Below are 17,777 nucleotides of genomic sequence, written 5' to 3'. Positions count from 1 at the left end.
CTAAATTGTCTCAAATAAGATTGTGCTTAAAGGGCAAATAATTCCACATTTTGCAGGTGGCAAAGAAGAAACATCTACCACCCCAGTGGGCTTTGTTAGATCTGGGGATTGCGGCTGCAGTCGATCGAAGTGCGTGCTTGGGAATTTACCATTGGAAGGACTTTCTGTAGAATTCAGGGCCAGCATTGTGAAGAGCTTTCTGTGCCATGCACGGAGCCTTGAAACTGACCTATAATTGACATAATTTTGTCAGTCCACAATGAGGTCATGCATTTATATTTACCACACAACTTCTTAAGGTTTGTTGCCTTATGAGCTTGATTCAAAACGTGTGATATCGTTACGGTCTGAAAAGGGCGGGATGTGGAACATGGAAGAGGTAATAATAGGTAGTCGTAGTCCCTTGGAAAGGTGTACGGACCAGCTGCTACTTAGCTGACTGAAACTAAGAAGCCTGAGTTGTGATTCTGGTTTCCCCCATATGAGCAATTTCTGTGATCTTAGCTACAAAAGTTTGCTTTGTTGGAAAGAACAAATTACACTTTTATTGATCATTTTACGCCAATAGGAAGTTGCACCAAGGGGTTGTAATTATTTAATATGTGACCATTTCCTGCTCCCTTCTAAAGATGTATGCTGTTTGCAAGACATTTGACTAAATCATTTGACAAGTCCACATTTTCCTCAAATATTCTTTTCATCTAAATCGTTACAAAGGTGTAGAGGATTAGTGATTGTTGAAAGTATTTTGTTATCAGTGTATTAAATGAAAATTAAAGGCTTCCTGTCATTGAATATTTGATTTCACGCTTTCTATCAAAGGCTTTGGTCCCAGTCCGTGTAGATCACCTGCACTGTGAGATTAACCGGTTCAATGTTGCAAAACATAATACTTTTAGTCAGTTCGCATAGTAAATTGCTTAGTTTTTCGTGTGTTCCTTTCTTAAAGCCTCACTTGTGGTTACTGGGCTGGTTCACTGCAGCCTCCGATGCAGAGTTTCTCAAACTCATTCAAAGCCCCCGTGGTGTAATTTATGCAGCGAGACTGCCCCTAACCTTCCTAGGACTTGGGCCGAGAGCTGATTCCCAACTCAAACTAAATAGCAAGGATCTCAAAACAAAAGGAACAAGCATTTGCAATGCAATACGTCTCGCATTTGTGAAAGGTAGAGCTATTGGCGTTGAAAAATTACAATGTGTTTCACTTATAGTTTATTTTTTCGGGCAGTGGAGTTATTATTTAAAGAAAATAAGTGCACATTGTCCTGTGGTGTTAATGTAGTGAGATTGTACTCTGAATATACAGTGACTGTTTTTGCTATATTGTCATAACAAAAACTATTTATTTATCCTATTTGTTAACCAATCTGCACCATTTATATTTATTAGGCTGCTAAACACCTGGGGCCTCATTTATGAGGCCTTGCGTCAGTTTTGCGCTGCGGATGCGTCACTTTTTGTGACACATCTGCGGCGTAAAACATGCTCCTTGTTGCGCCATATTTAAAAAGTGACGCATCTAGGTAGATGCGTCACTTTTTAAACCCCTGCGCCACATTATACCTGCGTCAGGTATAATGTATGCAGAGGGGGCGTTCCCCCGCAAAAAGCCTCGTAATAGTGACGCAGTGAAATCTATGAGATTTCACTGCGTCACTTTTAGGATGCGGTTGCGTCAAAATCTTGCGCCTGCCTCACAGCAGGCGTAAGACTGACGCAAGCCCTTTCACATGGGGCTTTCCCCATGTGAAAGGACGCATTGCTGGAGATGCGTCACTTTTGTGACACACTCCAGCAATGCGTCACTTTTGCGCTTACAGATGCGTCAGAAATACTGACGTATCTGTAAGTCCTTGCGACATGATGCGTCATACATTAAATATGACGCATCATTGGTGTCGCAAGGAGTGCGCAGTGAAAAGTGACGCATCGAGGTTTTCACGCAGCGATGCGTCACTTTTCATAAATGAGGCCCCAGATGCAGGAAATATATTTTGCTCATGCTTTTTGGAAGAAACATAAATAGAGGGCATGGGGCGCCTCAGTAAGCGTGGCATTCGTCAATAAAATTTATTTATTCGCCTTACATGTAAAAAAGGGCATTGTTTAAAGTCTGTACTGGAGAGGTTGCAGCTGAAGTCCTGCAGAAGCAGATACTCCAGACTGTTGCTTGCTGCTGCCTTTATGAGCCATCACGATAGGGACAAGCTGAGGAGAGCTTTAGGTAGAGAAAGAGTGACCTACTTGGGCTTCCGTAAGATGCAGGCAACTCAAGTAGGCAACATAAGCACTGGAGCAGGAAGCGAAAAACAAGTCAAAGCAGTAAGCAGCAGGGACGCTAATCACCCCAACTCCAGTCAGAGGACACGTCCCCAGCTGTAGACACTAAAAAAGTTCACTGGCCTGCCGAATTCAGGGTGGCGGCCCACGGACCGCCATACTGGCGGTCCACCCGTCACATTAGGACTGTGACAGTTGGACAGCCGCGGGACCGCTGCTGCCGCCAGAGATCCATGATCCCTGGCAGTTGCATAGTGGTCTGAGGACCGTATATGTTGACGTGCCGCTTAGGCATCGCCAAGCTTATTAGGAGTTTCCTCACTGCCGTACCTTTCATGGCAGAGCGACTGCCATGAAAAGTGTGATGGTGAGGAAACAAAAGGGGGCCCTACAGGGCCCACTTGTGCCTTTGTACCTAGGGCTGAATGCAGAGAGGCACATGGTGTGCCCCCCTGTCTCTATGCACCCACATGTTTCTGCACAGAAAAAAATGCACAACGTTGTTCATTTTGGTCCATGCAAAAACGTGGTTTAACGTTCCCATTGACGTGCCTATTTCAAAGGGACCACAGTGGGAATGCTGAAGAACTGCCCACCAGCTACTTAAAAAGTCATAATCAGGCAGGCAGTCTGTGTTGGCTTTGGTGGTGTGGGAGCGGGCGGCAGCTTACTGGACCCACTACCACATCACCAAAGGCATTATAGGGCCCTTAGATCAAGGTACGCTAGCCGCGCGTAGCCGCTATTGTTAAAGCCAATGCTGCTGATATTAAAACAGGTTTTGCACGGCTGAAAAAATACATAAAATAAAGCATGGCGTGCCGTGCTGTTTTCAACAAAAAAGTGCGGCATGCCGCAATGCTATAAAACATATATTATGTTGTGTGCAATCGCAAGATCGAGTTGGGGAAGCTGCACAGAAGAAAAGAAATGCCCTGCCACCATTATTGCAGCTGAAGCCAAAAAACATAAGATAAAGTGTAGTGTGCCGCACTGGTTAAAATAAAAAAGACTTTGCGGGAGAGCATGTCCTACCTACAATAGTAGGTAGGAAAAAGTTGTTTAAAAAAATTGTGCTCACAGGGGCATATTTACATGTTCTGACGCATCTCTGCAAATCAGCAGGGATGCGCCAGAACAGATGCGTCATGCAATCCCCCCCTTGCGCCATCACAGATGTGCCGCATTTACAATGCGGCGCACCATAGTGCAAGGAAGGGAAGATGCGTGACGCATCTTGTGGCGTATGGGTGGCGCATTGCTGGAGTCGCGTCGCAAGCGCAACGCAACTCCTGCAATGCACAGGGGCCACCCATACTCAACGTGGTGCGTCACTCCTTACGCCTGCTTCAGGCAGGCGTAAGAATTTGACGCAGCAGCACTGTAAAACGGACTCAGTGAAATCTTGTAGATTTCACTGCGTCAGTTTTACGCGGCTTTCCTGCGAGGAAATGCCCACCCTGCGACAAAACGCCCACATGAAACCTGGCGCAGGTTTCATGTGGCGCAGGCCTTTACTACGTGGCGCATTTGCCTAGATGCGTCATGTTGTAAATAAGTCGCAACGTGGTGAATTGTTTACACCGCCGCTGCGTCACAAAAGTGACGCAACGGCGGCGTAAAAGTGTCGCAAGGGGCTTGTAAATCTGCCCCAAAGACTTTAAAAAAGCTCAAATAACAACACATGTAACCTCATGGGCGGTTACAATAGGAGAAAAGGAGGGACTACTAAGCCTATTCACGAAAGAAAAGCCACCATTTACAAAGGACAGCAGCAGGAGCCAATTAAAAAAATGGGCGGAAAATGATTGGAGCTTAAAGTCCATACCTGAACACAGCATGTCTCAAAGAGACAGTACAAGCGCTGCCTTGGCGAGACCTAAAAAGAGAATGCCTCGATGTTATATTAGAAAGGCAGATACGTTTTCTGTGAATGTTCAATCTGACACATTAGTTTTCAGGTAATGAGAACACTCAACTCTGCTGAAACTACTGGACCAGCTTTGTTTATTTCCAAACCGCTCCAAAATAAGGCTCAAGATTTGAAGCCTGTTTTACTTTGCATATCGATTTTAGATGTAATAACACGGAACTTGTAGCTGTCTCCAGGATCAGACTTGTTTGTAGGGCAATCTGGCAAGGCCAGAAAGGCTGGTCTGACAGTAGAGTGTGTGGGCTGGTATTCTGGCTGTTTGTGGACCTGTTTAAGATCTGTCGGATTGCTTTTGATGTTGATTTCTCTGCTATTACCACAAGCACCTTCCAAAATACATATACTACAATGTTTCTTTACAGGTTCAAAACTACGCAACCTGCAGATTTGGGCTATTGTTTTAGCTATTTAATGCACTAGTGAGGGCCGCTCATTTAGGTGCTCGGAGGGATTTTCCGTCACAGCGCGACCCTGGCTTTCTTACTCATTTGACCTGGAGGCTACGTATGAATAAGGGTCTCTCAATTTCACTAAAAGTGTAGATTTCATGATATTAAGAGCGAGCTTAAATCAGTAAAAGAAGTGAATAATAAACAAACAACAAAGGTCACAATGTGCCGACTATATTGATGATCTAATATTATTTAAAGAATAACTTGGCTTGCAATTTATAACCCCTCAGTTGACTGTGAAGCCCACACAGTGTCGTAAAATGAAAAAGACAGATTTGCATATAGCTGGGTCTAAACTGAGATGGCATGAAGAGCAAAAGAACGATGGATTTAACCCAGATTTCTTGACTTGGGGTGAATCTTCTGTTCCTAATGAGAAGCGCTCTGACGCCTTTGGGTAAAGTCCGCGCTATATAAAAATGCATAAATAAATAAAAATAAATAAATAAATAAAATCTTTGATTTGTTCAGCATTTCGTTCATCATTTGTTTGTGCAGCGTAAAAAAAATAGCAAGTATTTCTAAAGCACACATTCACTTCTTGTGGTGCTGAATAACAGATGGTTATTGTTATGCAACTCGATAGCACTCAATTTAGTGATGTCAGAATGTTGAAAGGCTGAGTGGGCCCACTGGGATTGAACCTTCGACGATAAGGGCAAGAAATGTTACAGGTATGGATGCATTAGTCTGCTGAGCCCAGCAGATCAGTAATGGTGACAAAACATGGGCTACAGGGAATATTTGGAAGAGCCAAATTAGTTACTGTTGACTAGAGAAGCTCTCCTCTCACCTCGTCAGGTAGTGGCAACAAGGTTGGCTTGTGTGACCATTATTGGGAATATTAAGAGATCTTCAACAACATAGAGAATTGCTTAAGATCCAAAGTTACCCCACAGAAGGTGGAAAACAAAATATCGACCAATGAGTATAATACAAAAAGCATCCTATGGAGCGAACTCCAGGTTTGGGGCATTCCAAGCAACCTGCTTAACGCTATTATTGCACTCTATTCATCAACTTGGGTGAGGGTCAAGCTCTTGCACACTGCTCTAACAAAAACGATAAATACCAACCATGGTCTAAAATAGGAAACCAACAAAGGTCTAAAACAAAGATGTGTGCTAGTCCCAATGCTTTTCAACTTCTACATGGCAGATATGTCTTCGTCACTAACCCAAGCAAATCTAACTACCCCAAATATAGGAACAACCAAGATTACGACATTACAGTATGTGGATGATATAGTTCTCCTTAAACATTCAAAATAGGCATCCAGAGAGCCCTTAATGCCCTTCATACATAAAATAAGACAAACAAGATGAGAGTAAACACTTACAAAACAAAGGTGAAATAATTTGGAAGGGTGCGCAAGCAAATAATTTGTCACTTGTCCATTAGAAATAACAGGAGCAAAATCGTATAACTACCTGGGCACTTGGCTTTCAGCAAACGGTGAACCCAAAACACATCTGAGTAACCTTAAAGACAAGGCAACACTAATTATCACCAGACTTTGCCAACTGAATGTCTCCCCTGAATGCCTACTTCAGCCCCAGTCCGAAAAGTGCTTAGGACCACATTACCATCTGCCATCACCTATGGCAGTCAGGCTTTCCTGGAACTACATATCAAAAACATGGAAAAATTACATCTAAAAGCCTATAAAAGAGTGTTTAGGCTGCCATATTACACTAGGGGATCGCTGGACCAACATGTGCTCAATTCCAAAATATTATCACAGATGTTTTACAGCCATGCTCGGTACGTTGAAATTGTCCTTCAAAATATAATGAAATCCAAACACAGTCCTTGCAGCTCAAATTTAATGGAATATTTGGAAGAGCCAAATTAGTTACTGTTGACTAGAGAAGTTCAGGTAGTGGCAACATAGGTGGCTTGTGTGACCATTATTGGGAATATTAAGAGATCTTCAACAACATAGAGAATTGCTTAAGATCCAAAGTTACCCCACAGAAGGTGGAAACCAAAATATCGATCAATGGGTAATAATACAATCTAAATGATTGCATATTTGTCCCTTTTTTATCAACGAAAAAGTGATGAATTATTTAAATGCACTAATTATAGATTTAGTCAATTTAGCAACAAATCACTACCTTTGATAGACATTTGACTAGATTAGACCGCAAAGTTTATATTTACAGACAACTATACATTCACTTCATTCATATAATCTGAACCAATTCAGACACGGTTTCGAGAAGAGAACAGTTTTGCACCCATTGAATGTGCTGGCAGCAATTGTTCCAATGTCTAATGGGTCTTAACAATATTTTCATGTTTCGCATCCTCGTCAAAAACAAAAAGGCTAACGAACCCTTGAAAAACCTTGTGTATGACCATTTCAATACATCAGAATAATAAAGCCAGGTTTCTTGGCATTACTTACTCTTGTTTTTTAATGCCATGTGCAAAGGTGTCAGACCAACGTTACAGCTATTAATTGCTATATGTAAATGTAAATGTAAATGTGTGTGTCTTGTAAAGCGCACTGCTACCCGGAGGCGTCCTGGCGCTATAGACCGCTGGGGAACCCGTCCTGGCTTTCCCTGTGAGATGTTCCCTCCTGGGTATCTCCAAGGTGAAACCAGGCATCCCCGGCGTTTGTGGGGGGCCGTTGTGGAGATGAGGCAAGCTAATGCCCAGAGTTGCCGAGTGTGATCACTGGTTAGAGTAGGCACCGAGGCGAGAATTATTGAGTCCGCTGACCCTGGTTCACGACCCTGCCGCGTCGGGAATTGAACCCTGGTCCCAGGCCGTCCTCTGCTTCCAGGTCTGCTGCCTCTAACCAGTGAGCCACACCACTATATGATTCCTGTGCAACATTGCCCTTTTAAATTGAATATTTAACACTGATATAAAATGTGAAGACATTGATATTGTTTGTAATATTCTTATGCACTGTTACTGTTTTGCACTCCTTGATAAATTATATCGTGGTGTGGATAAACTGGAATTATTGTAACCCCGCCATCTGAGAAGAATGGTCTACTATCAGGTACTCTCCTCTCTAGGATAACCTGCTTTATTCTGTTGACTTTTAATTGGTCCATTGATGCACTGTGATTTCTGTTGCCTACTGGCTCAGTGATTAGTATCGTCTCGCGGCTACCTCAGGGAATGAAGCAACGAGCTCCCTACACCACTACATCTGACAGCCTGCCCCGAAGTGCCTTGTTTGGCCGAGACATCACAGGCATCATATCAGTCGCCAAACCAAGCCACCTCCGGCCAACAAGACCTCCACCGGCAGTAGCCATGATGGATTGGAAGAATACCAATTATGAGTAGTAGCTTAATCAGAACAGGCCATTTTGGGGAGAGCCATATGCATCCCTCACTACCCTGTGCTGCACGAACAAAAACAGCTTCCATTTTGTAGCACACGAAGGGCACCACAAAGTTTGTGAGTTTCAACAGAGACCGCTTTACAGTAGATCTACCTGAGATTGATGTAAAACTATCCTTTATGTTAGAAGAGAGTTCGAAAGAGACACGCATTGTTAGAGTTAGATTTTTTCTTCTGGAAAATAAAAGGACCCAATAAGAGGATTATCTTAGGTTCAGGCCAATCGGAACAAAGTTCAGCAAAAAATGAAAACAGTGGAGTCATTGCAGAAGGGCAGCTTTCAACCATAAAAGTGAAACCAGTAAGAACCAGACACTTATTAGTACAAAGACTGAAAAATACTTGTAATCACACTATAATAAGTGCAATGATTCATTTTCAAGAAAATCCTTTTTGTACTATTGATGTAAAAAAATTTATACACAAAATGGTTTTCCTTTAAAGTAAGTCCTGAATGCATTAACCTACGTATCTAAATCTTATTTCAAGTATTATTTATTTGCTTTACATGCACAATGTCCTCCTTTTAGTAGGAGAATCCTTCTTTTCAAGTGCCTACTGCATTTCTTCCACCTGCTGCTGCTCTTGTAAAAAATACAACTATGACATAGTAATGGAGTACTTCCTGGTAGCAGGAATACTAGGGGCCTAATTTACGAGGCCATGCGTCACTTTTACGCCGCCGGTGCGTCACTTTTTGTGACGCACCAGTGGCGTAAAAAATGCGCCTTGTTGCGCCATATTTACAAAGTGACGCATCTAGGTAGAGGCCTCACTTGTAAACCCCTGCGCCACATTATACCTGTGCCAGGTATAATGTATGCAAAGTGGGTATTTTGACGCAAGAAAGGGTCATGGAAGTGACTGCGCCAACTCAAGGACACAAATGCGTCACTTTCTTACGCCTGCCTCACAGCAGGCGTAAGACTGACGCAGGCCCTTTCACATGGGGCTTGCCCCATGTGAAAGGACACATTGCTGGAGTTGCGTCACTTTTGTGACACTCTCCATCAATGCGTCACTTTTGCGCCTACAGATACGTCAGAAATACTGACGTATCTGTAACTCCTTGCGCAATGATGCGTCATACTGTAAATATGACGCATCATTTGTATCGCAAGGAGGGCGCAATGAAAAGTGACGCATCGCTGTATTCACGCAGCGATGCGTCACTTTTCATAAATGAGGCCCTAGAGGTATTAGCCACTAGCCTGTCGGTGAAAGGTAGGTACACCTCTGGGCTTTTCCAGGATGAGAATAGTATTGTCTTAAAACAAAGGCCAAAGGGGATGGCCTAAAGTCCTCTGTACACTGTTCATGATCAAAAGGTCTTGGCTGCATCAGACCTCAAAATAGACAGTCCATACACAGACCTACAACGAACATGGTGCCACCATGTGTCACACTGTACGCACTCTGTTCATACCGTCACCCGGTGAACAGCCGATATCAAGCGGTGGAAGGGAAGGAGAGTAGGAAACCCCTACACTTCAGTGCGTCTTTGGAGGCTTTCCACCTCCTATATCCATTGCAGCCTCAGCACGCTTTCGAGTGTTTTGGGGTGGGGAAGACATTGGTGGAGGTAGATGGCAGAAATGTCTCTTGGGAAGAGCTCTGTATGACATCCTGCCCCTTCCAATGCCCTGCTCTCTCCTCACACAGTGACTTGCATTTTGTCTTTGGCATTTGTGCATACAGAACAGCAGAGTCCTATGTCGATCATCTAGTAAAACACATCCCCCTTCCAGACTCTCTGCAGGAAAAGCTGGACACTTTTACTGCTTCTGCCAGAGAGTTAGCTACATGAAAACCACCCTCTTGCCACTTCTAATCTGTCTGGAAGTACTATTTAACGAGTTCAAGAACTTTGACCAACAAACTGTCTTTTGGAGATAATTTTGAAAGCCACTTCCACTTTGTACTAATAAAGTTTCATCTGATATAATTTAACTGGAAAGATGATTTGTTTTGGCACTGATCTGGCAGTCTCCCATAAACCAATCGCAGATATTGCCAATGGGGTCTGCATTCCGGAATGAGAGATATTTAATTATTTGAGGTGTGAATGGCACTGTTGAGGTGGCAATTATAGCAGGGAACTGCATGCACTCATTTACCATTTTAGGCTAAATATTTCCAGAGTATTTGCCCGGTACTGGAAATATTGACAGCACTGGTACTTGGAAGACAAATCAACTTCCAGAAATCATGCATTACACAAAGGCTGTAGCTTATTTTTAAGTGAAGCACACACTCCTTATATTTTCTTGACACTTATGCCCAAGGACCTGACTGTGTCACGATAGTCCGAGGAATCCTTTCCTGCCAGACTTCTTTCAATAAGATGCACTTGTATCATTTAGTATTAGGACAGACTTAAATGCAGCTCCTAGCTATTCTCACAAACCCACTTCTGAATTAATTTCTTATGTACTTGGACAATAGAGACTGGTGCTTACCTTCGATGACCCCAGACTGCACTGTAGGTGTGTATGGCGGGTGGCATAGGCCAGCTCCTCTTCTATGCCCCGTTGTTCCCAGCACAGGGGCCGGAGGCTGCTCGTGGAGTTCAAACCGAGTGTCTGTCGTGGTTCAAGTTTGCTGCACTCTGGCATGGCACGGCACTTTTTACTTCCTCAACTCCCAATGTCTTAGCAACGAGAACAAAAGGGAAGCTGGTGTATATGTCAACTGGTTGCCAAGGCTGCTATGATTTTAAATCAGTTTAACAGTAAGGTAAGCATAAAAAAGACAAGTTTTACGATAAAGATTCAGGGGAACAAAAGCAGATCAAAAGGGCAACACTTGTTCGGTTAACTTTTGAGGGGCATTTAGTATTGATTGGCAAGAACGTTCTGTAGGTTTTATTTTTTGTTCATCACTTTAATTACTACAGGCAGTTTTAATATTTGTTTACTGCTAATCTGTAACAATTATTCAGTTATTTTCCTTTTTCACTAAGTCGTCAGTTTTTAATAAGAATAATGGTTGCTAAATTATAAAAGAGTGGTGGCAACGAGGAGAATATGTATTGCTAAAGGGACTTGTAGATATGCTTCCAATTGTTCTTAAGCTATTGCTGTGAGCTAGGGATGCTGGAAAACTATGCTTCAGACATAATACATAAATTGAATGAGTCAAACAGGAAAAGTATTAGCTGAGTCATTGGCACGTCATTTTGACAGATGCCAAACACTGATATAGAAAGTATTTTAATGTAAAAAAAGAAGAGGTCGAACTACACAAAATGTTTCCTAATGATGCAAAATAAATATTAATCAGATATTAATCTACATTAATGATGCACAAATAATTGTATTTATAGAATGGCCAAGGAAAACAGAAACACCCAAAGTAAAGAAGAACACAAAATGAGTTGTTACAAACTGACAAATAATTTTGTTACAAAAAGCAATTACACATTTAGAAAATTGTATAAAAACATTCAACCCACCATGTATCAATAAGTGCACAAACAGCGTCATATTCCCCCACATGCATCAATGTAGGATTTTGCATTTCTGAAATAGCGAAAATTAAGGAATCGCTATTTAGGAAATGCAAAATGCTATGCATCATTTTTTTCGGTATTTCTTTGTGATTCGGTAAAAATCGCATTTTTTACCGAATCCCAAAGAAATACCGAATTCTTAAGTTAATTTTCGCAATTTCCATTGATTCCTATGGGCCAAAAGGCCCATAGGAGTCAATGCAAATTGCGAGTGGCACTTAGAAAATTTCATGGGTGCAGGGGGGGGTCCAAAGGACCCCCCCCTGCACCCCTGAAATGTATTTTTCGCATCATGTTGCACACACACATGTCCTAAGGACATGTGTGTCCGTAACATGAATGTTGAAAAAAAAACATTAAAAGCATTTTAAACACTTTTTCCAAATTTACCGAGTGGTTCAACCACTCGGTAAATTTGGAACCCTAAGTGCGAATTTTCACTTGTCAAAAGTGATGATGCATTGCTTTTAAGAAGTCGCACATCTGCGACTTCTTAAAAGCACCCGCAATTTTAGAACTCGCAACAATGTTGCGAATTCTAAAATTGCTTCATGCATCCCAAAAAGCACTTTTGCATTCGCAAACGGCCGATTTTAAGGAATCGCACCGTTTGCGAATGAAAAAGTGCTTGATGCATGTGGGGGTTAGTTTCATAGAAGAATTCTTCCTATTACAACTCTGGACACATCCCCACTTAAATGCCACACACACCCATATGTCTCAAATCATTATCATAAACAATGGCTAAATAAAAGCAATATACATTAATTGTTGAATTGGGAAAAACCTCTATGACTACACCCTAGAAATAGGGCTCAATGCCCTGGGAAGCAGATCTGAACTTACCTGTCTCTCCATTTCACCTAGTAAAACAGTTTGAGTGCCTTCCTGAACACATGATAAAGGTGGATGGTCCAATCAGAGCTATATGTCATAAAAAGAATAGGTCTTCATTGACAGCAAAGGGATCTTGACTAATTTAACTGATACATCCAAAGGCAGTATTAACTCTTCTGGCAGATTTACAATGCCTTACAAATCAAAGAGAGAGAGAGGGGAAAAGGGCACACTCTCGGTCCCCCTGTAATACTAATATAAACAACAGAAGAGTGTAAATTCATAAAGAAACAAAACAAAAGCCAAAGAGCATGGAACTGAGTGTGCAAATCAATTTGATTTGTATAGAAGGCCCTCACTTACCAACATGGTTGGTGACATGCTTCATCATTGGGCCCCACTGAGTGAAGCCGAATGCCTCCCCGGTGTGCTGCATCGCCAGATTAAATGCGGAGCTGGGTTTTTGTGAAGGTAGTGATGAGTGTGGTGAATAATAAAAATGACCAGATTGTGTCTCGAATTTTTTTTATTCTGTAGCCAATCTGTCATATTAAAATTATGTGTAGGGAAAATTTACCAAATAAATTGTTTGGTTTGGTTCTATGAAGCATGCACTACTATTAGCCGCCACTTCTTTGGCTAGCAACGTCGCCACTGCAAAATACCATTACAGTAGCTATCTGGTGAACCTCGACCAAATAACGGAGTACCTTGATGTTTATTTTCCTTATAACAAGTTAAATGATTTTCTGAAATGTAAATAATGTATAGAATATAGAATTTAGGTTAAAAAGGTACCCGCTATCCTTTTCACTGAGTCAGGGGCTGTGTGGTGTGTGTATGTGTGACTCGCGGTGCTATGGGCCTACCGATGAGTAAAAATAAATTGCTCCTGGGTCAAGTGGGATGAGTTTGAGGGTTATTAGGAAGACTTGCTGCATCAATAACATAATTACATGGTGTGGGATTCTTGTTCCAGGATCCAAGAACAGACGTTCAGAGGCGAAGTTGAAGTTGAAGCGATCTTTATTAAGACAGAAGGAAGATCCCATCCATCTCCCAACAACTTAGATAACTGCCCTACATTATAAGCGTAAACATTCTCGGCCCACCTATGACACAATGGCATGACAGCAATAACATTCCACTGTCATTATGGCCTGCCCCTCTTTTGTTTCCAAGACCAATTACCACACACCCACCTCCTTCCATACCACTGACAAACCTATATGCAAAGAAAAACTACAAAAATGGTTACATACTTAAACAGGTAAATCGCTTTACAAAATCTTTCAAGAACAAGGGTTTTCTACTAATCCTCGAAGAGACCATAGTCCTACCTTTTGCTCCATCCCATTCATACCTTCACCTTTCAGTTCATCACCACTCACCCCCTTTTCATCCGTAAGAGGCTCTGGACCATTATAAACCATGACTCTCCCAAGATTTCAAATGTGGTGATCCTGTGTTTTCACTGCATTATCAAACACTTTGATTACTCTAAAGGGTTTTGAAAAATTGGCACAATCTACACCCAAACCAGGACATTTTATTACAGGCATGTCTCCCACCACAACTGCAGTCCTCTTCACCGCTTTCCTGCTGTTGAAATTCTGCTTTCTTGCCAGTATTTTACCAAACTCTCTCTCACCTCAACTATCCTCACACTCCTTCTTTTTCATCACTCCTTTCAAGCTTCCCACCCATGCTGGTTCCACCATAGTATTGGGTAACCTACCCCTAAACAACTCAATATGAGATTTCCCAGTTGTGCTATGTAGCATCAACCTGTACATTTCTACTTTCTTTTCAACTTTAACCTTCCAATTCAAACCATTGGCTTTCGCTAGCCCAATGGTCTCCTTAAGCACTCTATTAAATCTCTCCACCATGCCATTAGTTTCCAGGTGATAGAGGGCACACCTCTTGTGTCTTATGCCATGTATCCTCAAAAACCCTTCCATTTCTTGAGAGACAAGTCAACAGAACCTCTGGATACCTCTCTCTTGCCATTAATCGTTCCAAAAACATAAGCAAATGTCTGGTTTCCACTCCCACCATCAAACATACTTCAGGCCTCCTAGAGTACATATCCATGACAACTATCAGATAATACTGCTGTTCATCTCCACTAATGGGACCAAGAATGTCCAAAGCAATTTCCTTCCACTGTCCCAGAGCTAACTCTCTAGCAACAATCAGCTGAACCCTCACCATCTTAGATTCATTACTCATCAAGCAGAGCAAACAATCCCGCACCAGCCTCTCCACCTGTAGATCCATGCCCGGCCACCAGTATGACAACCGTAACCTTTCTTTTGTCTTGGACATGCCCAAATGTGAGACATGAGCTAATTCAATAAGCCTACTCCGAAATTTATTAGGGGGAACTAACCTGGTGCCAAGAAACAGAAGATCACCACATGTGCCCAATTTGTCCCTAACTTTGTAAAGCTAAGGAGTTAGGTCCATGCAGGGTTTGGGGTAGACTGGACCCTATTATATCAAAGAACACAAAATGTGCCTACACCCAACTGATTTTCAAAAAAGAATTTTTCGCAAATAGGTCAAACACAAGCTTCTTGAGTTTGACCCGGTATTTTTATTTATACCTATCAATTTTGAAAATGTTAAACTCTTTTTTTCCTATTTCTGCAAAAAAGGAAAACTGTACATTTAATACATTTCAATCACTATACCCAACTATTTACAAACATATATTAACATTTCATAATACTCTCTATATACAGTCATCATACATCCCACACAAAATACAATATACAAAAAACACAAATTGGAATATTTCAATTGAATTAATCTATATACAAAAAGAAAAGGGCAAAGTCAAAGGAAGGAGCAAAATCCCCAAATGAGGATAACTTTACAACCAGCCAAAGCCAGTTTATACAAGTAATGATTTTAATAGCTCCCTCAGGTGTGCCAACGCATTTCAAGTCTGTAGAAACCAGTTCCCGGACTCTCATCAGGGCTTTGTCACTTTTCTGTATGAAATGCAGAAAAACAAAAGTTTTATTTACCAACTGGAAGCCACTCTTCTGACTCGTATTGTACTGTGAGGTAGAAATTATGTACCTGTCAAAATCTGGTGTCCTGGCCCATCTTGGTGTCAAATGCAAGCTCAGGGAGAGCTTATTACACTCTTTATTATGAAATTAGTGGCTCATATTGTACCACAGGGCTATTTCATTCCCTGCAATAAGAGAAATAATATATGCGTTAAGACGCTAGTTGTTCTACAAAAGGAAGAAGACGAATATTTAAGAGGAACTGGGAGCGTGTAATATTCATACCTCTGTTTTATCAGTCGAGATCTCTCTTTATGCCACTGGTTGTCTTATTCTTCAATCATTAAGGCAGATTCTGCCAAAGAGAATTATTTTTTATTTTTATCTGTTATGAACATGTCGTTGCTTTAAAGAGGAGTCTTATGAACATTAAACAAACACTACGCCGCCACATACCTTCTCAGTGCTGTACGCGGCAGATACTCGATCTTTATAGTGTATCCTTTACCACAATAATTACAGTGCCCGGCTATGTCCAGAAACAAGCTGTCAGGGCAGAGAAAGAGACGGTTGATTTATAGCCTACTTCGGTTAAAGTTTAGAACAGTAAGCGCGAGTTCGCATTTTTTTGCAATGGCCCGCATACCTGATTGTGACTTGACGCTGGTGCTCGGTGATTGCACTGACACGATTCCGATTTTGGAGCGACTCCTATTAACATAACAAGATTCATTTAGCTTGTGCGAGCAGATGAATATTAATGCAATTCTGGTGTATTGCTTCAAAAGTTGGCGATACAACAAGTGGTTTAAGAAATAATTTGACACAATACCTTTTACTACAGCAAGCATTCAAGTCGAATCTCTCTCGGCTGTGGCGGTGGCCATTGTGAACCCCCTTTTCATCCGTAAGAGGCTCTGGACCATTATAAACCATGACTCTCCCAAGATTTCAAATGTGGTGATCCTGTGTTTTCACTGCATTATCAAACACTTTGATTACTCTAAAGGGTTTTGAAAAATTGGCACAATCTACACCCAAACCAGGACATTTTATTACAGGCATGTCTCCCACCACAACTGCAGTCCTCTTCACCGCTTTCCTGCTGTTGAAATTCTGCTTTCTTGCCAGTATTTTACCAAACTCTCTCTCACCTCAACTATCCTCACACTCCTTCTTTTTCATCACTCCTTTCAAGCTTCCCACCCATGCTGGTTCCACCATAGTATTGGGTAACCTACCCCTAAACAACTCAATATGAGATTTCCCAGTTGTGCTATGTAGCATCAACCTGTACATTTCTACTTTCTTTTCAACTTTAACCTTCCAATTCAAACCATTGGCTTTCGCTAGCCCAATGGTCTCCTTAAGCACTCTATTAAATCTCTCCACCATGCCATTAGTTTCCAGGTGATAGAGGGCACACCTCTTGTGTCTTATGCCATGTATCCTCAAAAACCCTTCCATTTCTTGAGAGACAAGTCAACAGAACCTCTGGATACCTCTCTCTTGCCATTAATCGTTCCAAAAACATAAGCAAATGTCTGGTTTCCACTCCCACCATCAAACATACTTCAGGCCTCCTAGAGTACATATCCATGACAACTATCAGATAATACTGCTGTTCATCTCCACTAATGGGACCAAGAATGTCCAAAGCAATTTCCTTCCACTGTCCCAGAGCTAACTCTCTAGCAACAATCAGCTGAACCCTCACCATCTTAGATTCATTACTCATCAAGCAGAGCAAACAATCCCGCACCAGCCTCTCCACCTGTAGATCCATGCCCGGCCACCAGTATGACAACCGTAACCTTTCTTTTGTCTTGGACATGCCCAAATGTGAGACATGAGCTAATTCAATAAGCCTACTCCGAAATTTATTAGGGGGAACTAACCTGGTGCCAAGAAACAGAAGATCACCACATGTGCCCAATTTGTCCCTAACTTTGTAAAGCTAAGGAGTTAGGTCCATGCAGGGTTTGGGGTAGACTGGACCCTATTATATCAAAGAACACAAAATGTGCCTACACCCAACTGATTTTCAAAAAAGAATTTTTCGCAAATAGGTCAAACACAAGCTTCTTGAGTTTGACCCGGTATTTTTATTTATACCTATCAATTTTGAAAATGTTAAACTCTTTTTTTCCTATTTCTGCAAAAAAGGAAAACTGTACATTTAATACATTTCAATCACTATACCCAACTATTTACAAACATATATTAACATTTCATAATACTCTCTATATACAGTCATCATACATCCCACACAAAATACAATATACAAAAAACACAAATTGGAATATTTCAATTGAATTAATCTATATACAAAAAGAAAAGGGCAAAGTCAAAGGAAGGAGCAAAA

At 41.6% G+C, this 17,777-nt stretch overlaps 1 protein-coding gene across 1 annotated transcript in view; it reads right to left on the bottom strand.

Moving 5' to 3' along the window:
* Positions 1 to 10,634, bottom strand: part of GDA (guanine deaminase) — a 763,322-nt gene extending 752,688 nt beyond the window's left edge. The window contains exon 1 of the mRNA XM_086961261.1: positions 10,498 to 10,634. The gene's annotated coding sequence lies outside the window, so the exon portion shown is untranslated. The remainder of the gene's footprint in view (positions 1 to 10,497) is intronic.
* Positions 10,635 to 17,777: the final 7,143 nt, after the last annotated feature.

The sequence above is a fragment of the Lissotriton vulgaris genome, chromosome 3_1 (assembly GCF_964263255.1).
Source record: "Lissotriton vulgaris chromosome 3_1, aLisVul1.2, whole genome shotgun sequence".
Taxonomy (NCBI): Eukaryota; Metazoa; Chordata; class Amphibia; order Caudata; family Salamandridae; genus Lissotriton; species Lissotriton vulgaris.
This window is presented reverse-complemented; position numbering and strand designations above follow the sequence as displayed.